This window comes from Plodia interpunctella, chromosome 12, assembly GCF_027563975.2.
Source record: "Plodia interpunctella isolate USDA-ARS_2022_Savannah chromosome 12, ilPloInte3.2, whole genome shotgun sequence".
Classification (NCBI taxonomy): domain Eukaryota; kingdom Metazoa; phylum Arthropoda; class Insecta; order Lepidoptera; family Pyralidae; genus Plodia; species Plodia interpunctella.
The window spans coordinates 3273863-3290547 of record NC_071305.1 but is presented as its reverse complement, the minus strand read 5'-3'; the positions used below and the strand labels follow the sequence as shown (position 1 = coordinate 3290547).

The following is a 16685-nucleotide window of genomic DNA, read 5'->3' as shown; positions in this document are numbered from 1 at the left end:
GTGGCTTCACTCCCTTCTGTGGAAAGGCAGGCACTCATAAAAGTTCCGTCTCAACTAAAACATGTTTTTTTTTTCAAAGAATCGTTTAGCGTTGAAATCCCTAAAGCTTATAGTTAGCAATATTATAAATTAGCCTGTTTAAACAAATTTGAGCTATGCCCTAGGTTGGAGTCGGCTAGGTATTTAGGACATCAAACTCGATGTACATTGACCTCGACGGGCCCCGGGCGTGTTCGCGCCAACCTTGCGCCCGACCGCCAGCCTGGGTTACCAACATTTTAATAATAATAATATAATATCAAATAATCTTAATTTTTTGCAGTCAAGGATGGTTGACTGGTAGAGAATGACATACCTTGTATTTTTACTACCATATATTTTTTTGCAATTTTGTGCAATAAAGTATTTTAAAAAATAAATATGTAAAAATAAATAAATATTGTCAAGGAAGAAATCAATATTTATAGATGAAACTACTTCAGATAAGTTATTAGGTTCAAAACGTATTTCGGTTTTTGGATGATTAGGAGGAAATCATAAAAACATACGTCAAATAATAACATCGATTTAAACTCGAATAGCGTGTTACTAATATTGCTAGAATACATTATTTATGACTTTGAGTTAGTTTTGAAAGAAACTGTATGTCCCGGTAGGCATTTCTATATAATTCCTTCATTACGTTGACGATCTAGAAATTGCGGGAAATTGTTTTAAGATGGCAACACCGCTGTCTGCCACCCGCCGCCGATGCTGGTTGCATGACTTCGCGCTCTCGTTCGAATTTTAAACTTTTGAACGGTGCAATATTCTCAATTCGGCGACTGATCAAGATCTAAAATTACGTAAGTAGATCAGCGGATCATTGGCGTTTTAAATAGCAACAACGCAGAAAATAATGTTGTTTGTTGTTGTATTGGTTCAAAGCTTAGTATTTTTCTTTACTGTCTTCTCGCCTAATAATGACATCCTTATCCTTATATCCATATTATAAAGTCCTCTGCTGCGTCTGTCTATCTATCTATCTGTCTGTCTGTTCGCGATAAACTCAAAAACTACTGCACCGATTTTTATGCGGTTTTCAACAATATAGGTACATAGTGTGATTCCTGAGGAAGGTTTAAATGTATAGTTTACGTTTTTTTGCAGTAGAGGTACCTATATAGCTAGTATTTGTAGAGGTATATAGCTAAACCTATTTTACTTTTATTTGATTCATTACATGCTCTGCTCCGGCTTTGCTTTCGTAAGACTTTTGGGATCATTGTAGGTACTTTTACCCGTGTACCTACCAAATTTCATCGAAATCCACCCAAAATGTTGGCAACACTCACACTTGGATGTTTTTACTCCTATTAGTCTCTCACGAAGGGCAGATGATGATGATGATGATATATGGACTCCAGACTCTGGAGAGCAGGCCTAGGCAGGCTCTGTAACGTCAGCTGGATTGCTTTGCTTAATAGATTATAATTTGTGTATAATATGATTTGATTACTGCATGCTCATACGTGAAAGTTACGGATCTTGACAAACAGAAACCCTGGGCAATTATATGGCTCGTTGCCCCTTATAGCGACTGATGGAATTTCTTTGCATACTCTAGTGCTTACAGCATCATCATAATGTTAGTACTTCCATTGCCTGAATAAACAAATCACAATAGATTTGTAATATGGTAAGTTACTCGGTCTCTAAATATGCAAACGACAGTGATTCTGTACACACACAAGTGACCTAGCAACAACTTAAGTCTCGGTAGCCGCCACATGACTGCGTTCACACGGGGTTCATTCCAACGTCACCGATTTCAGGGCAAGATGTTGCGCTTGCGGCGTGCGAGAAAGAGAGAGTGCGTACACAGGTGTGCGCAGAGGCAGCCGGCCCATCAGCTGTTCGCCGCTTCGCTCGTGCCCGTTGCTCGAACGAAATGCCGCGTGCATTGCGGCCAGGCACTGAACCCAGTGTGAGTCGATAGCTGCGAGCGGTCAGACGCGCGATCCCGCCCGTTTGCCGCACATTCTCGCCCGAATCCCGCCCGCACGCGGCGAACACTACCGTATCCTCGGATGTATCAGTGTGTGCATGTTTGTGTATCGTGTCACTGACGCGGCGATCGCGAGCTCTTTGTCTAATTAGCAGGTAGGCAAATGCTTCACCAACTTTTTTTAGGCACAATCGGTTTACATTTGAATCGGTCTTTCGTAATTGAATTTTATGTAACTCTAGCACAATGGACACTTTTCGAAGTAGTTACATTGGGCTCAATTGTTTTGATGAATTATAGCTAGGAGTAAGTAAGTATATTGGTGTAGTTATAATTGAAAACAAAGGTTGGGCTTCAGACGCTGCGGTAAAAGGGACCGAAACAGGTTTTCCGTGGAAAGGCATCTGGCACGTACTAATTGATATAGCATCAAATCAACTGTCGGCGAGTAATGAGACGCGCTGGATTCGAGCAGAGCGCTCGCTCCTCTCGGGGGACCGTTTCACGTCAATTTTAAATGCATTCTAAGTGCGTAGTGATGTCATCGTCATTAATTCATGTCGATTGATCAATCTCGTTCTAATGTTATTAATTTTAAAACTTGTAAGCGTTATCAAAACGAGCTAACCTTGAGGTGATCGTGTGAAGCCAAGGTTGTCTTTGGTTTGGCAAATTTAAATAAATGACCTTAATGTAGTCTCATTTTCCAATTGATGCAGACGATTATTATTACCTATGGTATGATTATTATGGCTTGTTCAGTTGTTGTCAATTGTTCAAAGTGAAAAGATGGCAAAAGGAAGTCGGATGGGGGGGGGGTCGTGAGAGGTCTTAGCGACGCCTATGACGTAATTGGTAGATAAGACTCTTATTAGTTTAACATAGTACCTACATATATTTGATCAATATAAATTATGTGCTGAATAATATTCTACATAGGTATATCACAATGATTATCACTGATATTAACACATTACTAGAAGACAAAAATGTAATTAAATGTAATTAATTACAAAACAAATTAGTAATCAAGTTAGAGATGCCAGCTGTTTCATCAAATCAGAGCAAGAGACAACAAACAAAACAAGTAAAAGAAAAAGATTTAAAAACTGCCTTATGTGAATGTAGGTAGCAGATCAAATGAGCGACCAAATATGCAAATTAACGATACGAGAAACGAATAAATAATTTGCAAAAGAGTTGTTCCAATAAAGTTCATGGCCCATGTTATCGGTTATCGGCAATAGATATGTACGAAAATGTAGCAATTACTTATTTATCGTAGCCATGATAATATATGTACATCAGTGTTGTAAGAGCACCTGTATGTACTATGTTTAGATTCAAAAGTTATTGAAAGCATATTGCACCACGTCATATCATTTACTCGTATGATAATGCAGTGACGGAAAACATTAAGAGGAAACCTGTTTGGAGTAAAGAATAAAATGGCAAACCGAATTTACATTGTCAAGAAAGTTGTTGTATTTATTTCGACATAAATGACCAAGCTTGACCCTTGAAGAATATTACACCATTGTGATATTTTTTCAACGTTCTCCAATTCTACGATCAACATAATATGACAATAAATTCACCCTCCTAAGATCGAGCTATCTCAAAATGATTAAATAGTCTAATAGCTAGTCTTAACTTTAACACAAAAACGCATTTATCTGAACAAAACGGTGGCGGCGGCGGCACGTTAAAATGGACTGGCGCAACCCACTCTTAGTATACATTGGTAAGTACGTCTGGAAAATCTTTTAAACCTATTAAGAAATTGGGAATCGGACATAAGCATGACTGACTACTAACGTATGAAATACGTTCCGGTATTTTCCAACACGTAAAAGTTATACGGCATTTATTACCGCAATTCATTCGCTTCATACTCCCCTTCTATTTCTATCGTTGACTCAGTGATAGTCTTCAATAATTACTATCGGCTAGAAACACTTTAACAGGAAGATCAAATCATAAAACCAATGTCAAAGCTTAGACGAATTTCCTCAAGGAAATCAAATAGGAAAAGCATATTGATGCAAGCGCCTTTACTATATTCACTGTTAACAATTTATCTTAGTTATAAAATAATACTATAATTATATATATATAAACAGTATGAGATTCACAATTAACTAAGTGATTTTGGATGTATTCCGAGGAAGTCATTCAATAACTGTACTAGGTACAGTCAACAGCACATCAAGTAACCCTGCATGAACCTCTATGGTGCGGTAATAGCGGCGAGTTTGCAATGAATTTGGGTAGGTTGATGTGCTGTACATCGGCGTTAGTCATATAAATTATGTTACAATAATCGAGTACCAACATCGTGTTGAATTTCCCGATTGAGGTAGGTTTACTAAATGCAATCTGGAATAAAATAGACTAGTGTTTAAACGATTTCGATAACCGTTGCAAAATGGTAGACAACAAAAAATAAAATCCGCTAGAGTCAGACATTCAATCAACTATATCATGTTGGCGGCGAACATTTACTATATTATCGTAAAAGCTTAAATACTATTACAGTTGTGTGTGTAAGAACCATAACCATTAGGCTTCACCGGTATTACTGTTGTATAAAAACCGATCAAACTAAAGCGGCTTTTAATATTGGTCCAACGTTTCAGCATTAAGATATTCATTGCTGGGTAATATTGTGAGTTAAGCGTTGACACAAGGCAAAACTAAGTGATGTACATCGATTGGCCACAACGTTGGGCCAACGTTAGCCAATGCGACTTGTCATAGGTATGTGACAAAAGAATGAGCATGGACACATTGTAAATTCACGACTAGTAAGTGGAGGTTATTGTAACTCTCCAAGTAAACTCATCGCCTTTTTGGACCATTTTGTAGGTTTCTAATTTCCGTCAACGTTAATTTAGTCGCTCAGTCCTATAACAAAGTATACCTATTTATTATTATAATATTCTTCAAAAGCAGGTAACTTCTCGTAACTTGATCACCCGTATTAGGTATTATACGATTATTATAAACTAGCGACCCGTCCCGGCTTCACTCGGGTAAAAACAAAATAAATGATACACCTAAACGTTCCTCAGGAACCACGCTATCTATTGGTGAAAACCGCATATAAATCTGTGCAATCGCTTTTGTGTTTATCGTGATAGAGGTAGAGGACTTTGTTTTATAATATGTAAGGAATAACTTAATGTATCCCACTGAGATTTGAGTAATACATAGTGCAAAGTAGTAGAATACACAATAATATCATATTTTCTTTATAATATTGAAGTTAAAAAAATTCAAAATATGTAACTTTTAGATGATTGAGTGACGAAAGTGGGGAAAACGCCATCTTTCGAGCGCGAGGTAGAAACTGAGGCAAAGACGACAAACCATACAACCGTACTTTGCTCGCTCTGCGTAATTACTGTACCACTATCGTGACGAGTTAAGTACTTACGTAGGTATGTGAGTACGTCACACTTTTAAAAGTATTTGCTTGACAAATCTATTACATTATATTTTTCTACCTATAGTTTTTACTTTTTAAAGGTTTTTTTATTTATGTACAATTCAAAGTGTTTTCGACTCTATATAATAATGGGAGTAAATTATTGATTTAAGGTTTGTTAACAATATTTATGCAAAGCTAATTTAATAAGTTTTCTCATTTCCGAAATGTGTTGTAATAGCTGAAGATATTACGGGAAAATTTTTCTTCTATTGAAAAAAGCCTAAGCGAGTAATTACAGAAATTCCTCATTTTATTCTCTTTTATTTCCTTTTTGTCAAAAATCTCCAAATTTTCTTTATCTTTACCTATATTATTTATATTTATTATAATGTAACAAAAGACAGACAAATCACGTTTTCATTGGGCCAAAGTGTTGCGTTAGTGTAGTGACTGTTGACAATACTGCGGTGACGACACGAACTAAAACGATTTCTTCTGAATCTCTATTCGTATCAATTACATCAATATTACATGATACACTGCTGTTTTATTACAAAGAGAAGTGTACCAGCAAAGAGCGTAGCGTTCAATGAACACTGCATAGAGTGTATGTGTCGTGAATAAGCGTTAGCGACCTTGTTCGATTCCAACCGCAAGTAATAACAAAAACTTTGTTTTGTTTCGCTTTGTTACTTTTTTAACTTCTTTCTATAGCAGTTTAGTTAAAGTTTTTACGATTCACTGAAGATTCGTTATGTTTTGTGGTTAATGAATGGACAATAAGTTAAAGCAATAGTAATTATTCAAATGGACTTCTCTGTTTACACGAACGTAATTAAAAAGAACCTAGACTTTTCTTGTTGGTGTATTGTGAAACTTGTTATAATGTGTATCTATAGAGTACCTATCTAATCAAATAATGAACAATTTGTAATTTAGGCCATTTATTCCTAAAAACCAGATTGTAAAAATAAGACAGTGTTGCTGTGGAAGTCACCCCACGGTCGATAAAGCGATTCTTCTATCAATATTCATACTTCCGTCCGTGCCGTATCAAATTATTGATCAAACGTGCAATGCAGACCACCGTCGAGTGCATTGCGCCCAAAACGACATTGTTTTCGAGTTATGTCGCACATTACAGTCACTGATTAATTGTAAACGTCTTCAGAAAAAGAGACGACATCGATACAATACTGTTACAAATTATAGGAGTGTAATTTATTTTCGTGTACAATACTGGAAGTATTATTACCTGTCCTTATGATTATTGTACACCACAGATTGTGGTGTACAATAATCATAAGGACAGGTAATTTTTTACGAAATGCGGCATGAGTAAACAACTAAAAATCATTCGCGCGGGGCCCCAAAAATACGGGTTGCCCGTAGACTTTACCTTTCCTACTACTACCAATCCGGCACTGGCCTCTTTTCTACAACTTGCAAGCCACTTAAAATGTCGAGCATTTTTGATGTTAAAGGTGTATTATAAAGTGTATTAATTTTTACAGTTATTTCAATACAAACATTATAAAAATAAGAAATTGTTTTGTCTTTCATTTTTTCACGTCAAAATAACTGGGGTGATTTTTGGTGTGGAGATAGTTGGAGAGCTGGCGAGTGACATAGGCTAATTTTTCCACGTGCTAATGATATTGTAAAATATATGTATATAGGTATTTATATATTATCACTTGCATTGGGAAAATAATAAATAATATGCAGGTGACTTGACTGTATTTTAAACGTGTTTTTAACTTTATTACTTAAAATGGATAGAAGTTCTAAAAAAAATTAGAAATAAGTATAAACAAATTTGTGCCATAAAATACAATAACTATATTCATAAAACGTAATCACAAAAACGGGGACATACTCAGCTCAGGGATAAAAATTAAAAGAGTCGAAAAAATATGTCGGAATACAGTTTGTCGAAATTCAGTATGTGAGTCAGTTATCACAATGCATGAAGACAATAGAAAAGTAAAGAAAACAAATGAGTAAGCATATTAGAGATGTTAGCCGCTTCATCACATCAGAACACCTGATAAAGATGATTCTGACAATCCTAAAATCTGATGATATAACAAGAAACATCAAACATAACAACATAGTAGAAAAAGATTTTTAAAATGCCTCAAATAAATGTAGGGGAGTTGAAGCTAAACCAACTAAATTGACACGTGTCTGTTCATTTACTAGATGCTTATTATCATATGTTTTTTTTTAGTTTCGCATTTAATCTGTGCTATTCAAATACAAAAAGAAAACATTTTTAGAGTCTTTCTTAAACCGTGTAAAATATCACATACCACAGAATATCCTACTCCTACATAGTGTAAAGGAGTATAATATTCTGTGGTAACTTGATATACAGTAGGAAGCGATGGAACGACCTCTGTGACGTCACTTGAGGTCGACCGCTCTCTCAACGACCAATGTTGCTTGATCCAACTACACTAGTTAGCTGCGTTCCGTTTTAAATATGACAAATAAATATAATGTTATTAAAGACAAGTTGTCACCCGCGGTAGCCTGTGTTTGACCTTGGGTTATTAACTACATATATTTCAAATTTTCTCAAAATTGACCCAGAAGATTAGCCGTGAAAACGTGACAGACATACAAACAGTATTTCGCATTTCTAATATCAGTTTGAATTTACTACTACTACTGAATACTTCCATATCCATATATGGAAGTATGGATTATGTGACTCAATAACCGTACATATATGGCTGTAAAGTGATAAATAACATTTTTGTGTATTCAATATTATACCTATTACATGTCTTTTAATTGGCGGTGAAATAAAATGGAGAAGCATCTAGAGTTCTCAGCTCACAAATTCTTTAATTTCTTTATGGGACTTTGATGTTTGAGAACTTTAACATTCGTTCTATCTTTCATACTAATCTTCCGCCATTTTGAAAAGTAGGCACCTAATCGCTTTTACTCAGCTTCTTTTTTGCTCTATAATTTATTATCTACTAAAATGACCATAAAATGGTAAAATACTTCCTAAAACAAAGGACACCGCTTTATACCCACTTCTCACCTATTAACTTACAATTTATTATATTTAACACTGCATAAATGCTCACAACTTTATTACCGTAGTCATTAACTATTATAATACGAACGTAATAGTTTATAGTCATACTAAAGATTTTTGAACAAGACGCTACCGGCTTGGCCGTGCGATTTAAATTAGATAAGGAATAGGTTCACAATTAAAAGTAATAATGAGTTTACCTTGTGTTAATGGGGAGGCATTTTATTTAATAAATAAATGTGTATATTAAAAAAAATGGGTAACTCATAACTCTCAAGCTCAATACAATTTTTGCATCTCTTGTGTGCTTGTGTATTGTATGTATGCTTTCACAGCTGATCTAGAAAATTTCATAAGTATTATGGACCTAGGAAGGAACCAGGAAAATCAGAGTAGTCTAAAACTTTGTTCAGTTTGTTATATGTTTTATTCGACTGAATGACCTTCAGGGCAGCATATTGACCTGAGGGCTTAGTGTGGTTTGCAAAACGCATATTACTAGCCAGACCGCTCGTAATAAGTCAAACACCGCAATGTGATTGGTTAGCTGCGTCTCAATGCAAAAAGACTACATAGTAAAATGTGTAATTCCCCCGTGTACAGGGGTACTCTTTGACTTGTAAGTCACAGAGTAAAAAGATGAGATTCCCAGGAAAACGGCAGCTGGCCGCCGCCGTTATCGGCCGCAATATACTGGCCTTGCGTGTTTATCAGTAACCAATTACCGTACGAACCGTAAACGAGTTCCACGCTCGCTGATACCGAATCAAACAGTGTGTGCTCTTGTCGTCATATTGTTACATTTAATGTTTTGTAATGGAAGAAAATTTTACGCAATTATAATAAGGAATGACATTTAGTAGATTGTACCAGGTCGCGAAGTACGCCATTTTGTTTAAACGTCAAAGTTGACTGGTGCAACTCATTATCAATTTATAACATTGAGTTCAAAAATATGAAATGAATATTAATCTATTTGTAAAAAAAAAACGAAGTTAACTTGGAACGAAACATAAGGGGAGGAAAATTACCGTGTAGAAATTTACCACGAAAAGAGAATAATCTGTTCAGATTATGCTTAGAATAACTGTTAATAGTATTCAATATGGGGAGATAGATTAAAATACAAGATCATAGAGTAAAAGACAATCACACACATTTTATATTTTTAAAAATGTTTTGCTCAATATAATCCACAATATCAGTTGTTAGGCGAAACAAATAACTTTTTAGAATAGTAATTATCTAAAATGTAGACTATTAAAATTTACAACAGTCATCGCGGTAGTAAAATAGAATGTAGTTATATTTATGGCATTTACAATTTATTTTAGAATAGTAAATAAAAGCAACAAAATTAAAACAATGTTACTTCTAAAATTACAAATGTATACTGCACCACGCTAAACAGAGAAAAAGAACTATTTTCTTTTTTCGTATTTAGGAAAACGGATCCTGAGCTGTGATGTACTGTGGCTGAAGATGAAACTTAGTATGTGAAGCCTTCAGAGAGAGAGAATTATATAATACTAGATGTTACCTGGGGCTTCGCTCCCGTGGGAATTTTGAGATAAAAATTTAGCCTATAGCAATCTTGGATAATGTATCTTTCTATTGGTGAAAGAATTTTTGATATCGGTTTGGTAGTTTCGGAGATTACCATAACATACAAACTCACAAACGCTTACCTCTTTATAGATAATAATAATCTAGTATAGATAATAGCCAATATAAACTCGCCCTCCACACGTACAATTAACCACAAATTTTGTTACTTTTTGTTATAGTTTTGGATAATTTTCTTTTGTACATTGATTTAAATAGGGCACAACAAGAATATAGCGAGGAAAATCTCTTTATTTCTAGATTAGGTACTAAAAAAAACGCTTGGGGGCGACCGTAGCAGTTTTACAAAGAATTTCTTTAATTATTGGGCTGCAATTAAGATTAGGAACATGAGTTAATGATAATGACATATTTCTTAATGTGCTCTTGTAGCCTTGGTGCAAACCAGTGTATTTAGAGCTCCCACTATATGCAGTCTCGACGACTGCTCGTATTTATATCTAAATCATTGCTGGGTATACAACAATGGCTGGCGATTTGGAATGATGAAACTGCGAAGTGAACGTTTACGTGTTACGTGTCTCGTGTGGTCCGTTACTGGTGCCGTGGTTGTGACCACGGATCGCGATAAACGACCTACAAAATGGCCCGAAAGTGGGTCGACCTCCGACGACAGCCAATGTAGTTAATTATTTTTTGTATTTTAACTTATTTACACCGGTCCCTTGTATGTACTCTCTCTTAACTGTTATTTTAAGCGAAACAATTGAACAATGTTTTTTTTTCTCTTTAAAAAAGTATAAGTAGCCAGATATGGTTCAACTCAATTCCTTTTAGAACATTGATTTTAATATTCGAATACTCATTGAAGCCTGATGTGACGTGTTAAATAACAGACTATCAACAAATAGTCATGACGATATCCAGTGACTCAGGTGTACATAGAGAATGGCATTCGGACGTGTACGTCCGAATGCCATTCTCTCAGGTGCCTTTTTTGACGTCTAAATGGCAGCACTTAGACGTCAAAAAAGCACCTGAGACTCCTGAGAGAATGGCATTCGGAAGTAGACCTTCACAAGCAAATTTTCACGTATTTTGTATTATTATTATACCTACATATCTCAAAAAGCTAGAAACTACTGGCATTTTGAAACGACCACTGCTGAGAAATATTTTGTAATTTTTTGTGAAATTTAGTTTTAAATTCCTCATGTGCTCAACGTGGCATGCATCTACGATATCTTGAAATAAGAAAAGCAATGCACTGCCGTATGCATTTTCTCAAGGTGAGCCGGATTTCGTGTCTGGGTTAGATTACGCTTTACTTGACAGTTGACATTTACTTACACTTCGTGTTGCCAACTTTGTGAACAAAGGTAAAATCGTCGATCGATATGTCGTATAAGGAGCAAGCTAGCCATCTTATGGTGATATTTCATTTATTTGTAGCTGATACGAGTTTCATCTGATACTTCGAAAACCAACTTATCACAAAATAAATATTTCAGTATTATACATACTTATATTTACGTATATTTTAACAATGTAACATCAAGGTCATAGAGCAGTCCTTACACATTACAACCACAGATTAGACAATACTTCCAGTACTACAACATTAAGACACTCACATTGTCCGTTTTAATTGTGGATAAACTTCACCAACTCTCAAGCTCTAAGTATACTCTAAGCATTTGGCTTCCTGTGGGAATGGTGGAATTTTTAATAGTACAGTCTTCCTCGTAAATTTAACACACATAGGTAAATGTTATTTTGATCGAATCGATAGTTTTCCCGGTAACTAACTTCATCAGTTGAGCATTGGAACTAAGCCAGGTCCCGCTTTTATTTATTACTGTGATTACGGTAATAATTTATTTATTTATTATTTAGCACAATATACGTACTTATGTATATGTATAAACGAATATTATAAGCGGTTATATATTTACTAGTTGCTCTTTGTGGCTTCGCTCTCGTCGAAAATTCTGGATGAAATGCTATTCTACGATATAATCTGCCCATGTACCAAATTTCATCGAAATCCGCAAAATAATTTCGCGTTATTAAATATTCTTAAACATATCCAAGCTTTCGCATCCATAATACTAGTGGGTTATATGAATATGTATCGATATTTCTTAAACAAACTTCGGCACGTTATTCGGACTTTGGATCGGGACTGAAAGTTAGAAGTTCGGACAGATTTCGGGATCGGCGGGATCCGCGGGATTCCCGCCGCGCTCCGTATCTATGGCGCAGGGTTTTAGATCTGGGGTGGGGGTAGCTAACGGTAGATTACTGGTAGATTACCGGTAACGAACGACCTACCTTTTCTGTCACAACTTTTTTGAACGTCTAGTCAACTATATATAATAGCAACTAGTATGCCCCTTATTAATAGAAAACGTTATAAGCCTCGGAATAGTTATTATTTGTATTGTCTCGTTCTTTCAATGCTAAATACTGAAAAGAGAGAGAGGGACAACACAAAGAAAAACTACCCCAAGCCTAATCAGAGAACTATGTTTTTTATGAATACAGCGGATAGTGTTAGGTTTATAAACTCAATATTACAAAGTAAGGATCTTAATCATTGCGTTTATAAACGAATTGAAAAGTTTTAATTGATTAAATTAAGACGTAAGTTGCAGGTATCTATAGGTACTATTTGTACCATTAATACGTTATGCAACGATGCAGCTCCCGATATCAGATATTAATGATTTTTGGGGTAAAGCATATTGATTTTAATATAATTAATTCCAACGAAAGGATATTGCACGCACATTTAGATAATACGAATGAAACCAGTGCAATATTCTCATAATATTAAAAAAAATGGTTACAGATGATGATTTCGTACGAAATGATTGATAAGTTATTTTAAAAGCGATTATTTCGCTCCTGTCAATTTAAGCAGCAAAAACAAAGGAGCATCGCGGGTATCGTAATCGCTATGCAATGTGCATTCAACATGGTGTATCTATTAATAAATTTTACTCGTTGCAACTCGTCCCGCATAGCAAACGTACATATGAAAATAGTACATCTATAAATTTGTTCATACAAGAACTTGTAAAAGTATATTGCACACTGTTTCTTTCTAAACTAGCTCGCTTCCTTAGGAATTTCGAGATAAAAAGTACTCTATGTGTTCCAGGTTATATTCTACCCGTGTACCAAATTTCATAACATTTGGTCCAGTAGATTTTGCGTGAAAGAGTAACAAACATATACATACACATGCAATATGCTGAGCGAAGGCCATTTTGGTGCGTAATTGTGTAAATTTTATGTAATTTTAATTATGACATTAATCTTAGCAAATAAACATTTTCTCTTTCTTTCTTTCAATTTACAACGAACGTAGCGAACCAATCATCTTCCGCCATTCTAACGCAACGACAACCGCAACGCAATGTGATTGGTTCGCTGCGTCTCACTTCGAATCGACTCTATAGTGAGAAGTGTGCAATAATGTTATCCTTACATATTATAAAACAAAGTCCTCTGCCGCGTCTGCCTGTCTGTTCGCGATAAACTCAAAAACTGCTGCACGGATTTTCATGCGGTTTTCACCAGTAGATAGCGTGATTCCTGAAGAAGGGTTTAGATATATAATTTATTATATTTTTACCAGAGCGCACAGACTGCGGCGGGACGCGACGCTAGTATAAGATAAATTAAATTAAAAATCAAAGGTTTTGTCTATGCAGCGAATCGCATTAATTACATTTAAGATTATCTAAGAAAGTATTTATTTCGCTTTCTGAATGTTTACTCTTTGAGGTAGGAGCACGTTCGGAATGATAGATAAAACGTGTTTTGTGATATCGCAGTAATACGATACGCGTAGGTGCTGTAAGTTAACGCGTAAATCTGCAAGTACAGGGTTGAATTAAGGTTGTTACATCGGCGATACCCACCCATCGTGCCGTGTGGTTCCACCCTAGAATAGGACCACTCCAATTCAACCTGGTAAAGTGTGAGAAATGTCACATAACCTACGCAGTTAAGTAGTTTGAATTATGAATTAAGATAATTAGTATAGAATATATTATTGTATTTATTGTATGTTTTATTTTGCATGTTTGTCAATTTTATTATTATGAATAAATGAACTTACATCTGTATGAAACATTGAGTGATGTTAACAGTATAAACACTCGTAATAAAAATTTAAATTAGTATATTGTATTGGCCTTTTCTATGGACAGTCATACGACTAAACAAATTTTAATTGAGATAAAGATAAATAAAATTGATTGAAATAAAAAATTCTACATAGGATAGAAGTTTCAAGTAACTTCTCACTCTAGATTCAACCAGGAAAACATGCACCCTAGGGTTGAAATGGTCCAAATATTGTTCTTTTTTTTTAATAATAATAAATAAGATGAAAATTTGTCTTCATCTCATTATTATTTTCAAAAATAAAAAGAATGTGTGACATGTATAATAAAAACATTTAAATTTTTGTCTTTTGCCTCGACGTCAGATAATCTAAGAGTCCGGGCCTGTATCCAGCGCCGGTAACGCGGAGGGCGGCCCCGCCCCTCGTGAAATGAATAACAAAATCAAAAGCAAACAAATATAGTATTTTCTACGATACTTTCTGTTATTAGACTTATGTACGGATTTCTTATACAAACCCTTTTCCCAATGGTCGAGGTTCGACCTCTCATGTCAAGCAAGTTTTGACTTTTAGTAGTTTGAACAGGCTAGATTGAGATCAAACTCACCTAGGTAATAAAAAGATTTCATTTCATATATGAGAAAAGGGATGGTTTCTGGTGAAAGAAAATATCTTCTGAGGAAACCTAATACACAATGACCGACTGATTTGTGTATACGGTTGCATTTAGATGGTACCTAAGTCATAATAGAGCCTTGAGGGGACTTGCATACAATTTTACACCAGTGTTAACAATAACTACATAACTAACTTATAAAAAAAATAACAATTGACATATAACTATTATTATAATTAACTATTGATATATTTTAATGATAAACAATAAAGAGATAATAGAGAATGAACGAAATACACATTATTCTCTATCTTGTTTTTCATAAAATAGATAGCAAAACAAATATATAGCCCTTCTCCCATTGCAGCGCCCGACAGGGTCCTTAATTGTTCCTTTATTTTGTAAATTATGACCTGTATACTGTACATTAAGGATGCAATAAATAATTTGAATTGAATTGAATTAACACATTCAATAAGAAAATCATGTTAGTTAGGACTAAATTAGCAAATCTTCTTTCGATCCCCTCGAGCCTAGCATACGGTCAGGTGCATATTTTTACGCGAAACAGGTTTCATTTACATTTTGATGGGTCTATCACGGATCGACGCGATTCGAATGTCAATAAGTTTATTTAACAATCTTCTGACCTTATTTTGGTCTGTCATTGTCATTTTGTTGTGGAAAATAAAATAAATCAATTGTTAGCAGCCCTGTGATCACAACAACTGTCTGGATAAAAATAAATAAATGGAAAAAAAAACACATTTTAACAATTCCAAGCGCCTTAACAATAATGAAAACGAAAATCATTACGTTCGGATCGAATTTAATAATAAATCGGTTATGTATTAATCAGATTTTATGATTTTATAGTTATTTTTTGCAATGGCTATGATATGAATGTTATTATAACATCAAAATAATATATTCCATTACACATGTATTTCCGTTATTGAATTTGGCATTGATAAAGACATAATTTTAACGTTTTACTAGACTTTTATTTATAAGTATATAATATTATCATTACATTTACATTTTTTATTAAATCAACCTAGCTAGTGACCCGACTTGCTTATACTATACATTTTACGTGCTTGAAACTACAGAATAAGTATTGAAGTACTTATAAATGAGTATATTACCGCAATTTCGGTTCAGTGGATTCAATCTCAATTTTTAAAACAAAATCGTTAATGCAAACATCCTTATTCCGTAATCCGTATTGTCGTGCCTATTCAGTAATTTTCGACTCGTATTCGTATCGAAGGGGCCAAGATGTAATTAATCGGGACCTTCTGTCTCGCTCGCGCGGCAGGGCTGCCAACTAACATCATAGTCATCAATTGACGCTTGACGTGACGCGTGACCATGACCAGTTCTCTAAAAATAAATATCTCATGTCAGGTAGGTAAGTATTTTCGTACATAGTGGGCAGTATGGACAATCGACTCGTACACCCTGGCGATATAATTTGTAAACAGTCTGTTAACAGATCGTAAACAGACCAAATCTTAACCGAACTACGACATAAACAGACACTGCGACTGCGAATCTATTTACGTCACAAACAAATTATACTAGCAGTGTTTGATGAAATCGTGTTTACATGCATTTGAATTTGAAAATCATTCTGCATTTGGTATACCATTTTGCAAAACTGTTTTTATAAAATAAATCATTCCGAAACACTATAGCGACGCAGCTTTGGAAGAGAGGTGGAAAATATTTCATCAAGTTTTCTTGTCCCTAAGTTACAGTTGACAACCCTGCTTCTCCCTTCACATCCATAGCTTCCTCGACCCAGCATGAACCAGTGAGTTGTAGCCCTAATTTTAGCGCGATATTACAACACTCCATAAACCACCTTACCCCGATCAG

General features: G+C 35.0%; 1 protein-coding gene across 1 annotated transcript in view; it reads left to right on the top strand.

Moving 5' to 3' along the window:
* Positions 1–1963: 1963 nt before the first annotated feature.
* The window catches only part of LOC128674219 (uncharacterized protein), a 47965-nt gene continuing 33243 nt past the window's right edge, over positions 1964–16685 (top strand). Inside the window, exon 1 of the mRNA XM_053752662.2 lies at positions 1964–2142. The gene's annotated coding sequence lies outside the window, so the exon portion shown is untranslated. The remainder of the gene's footprint in view (positions 2143–16685) is intronic.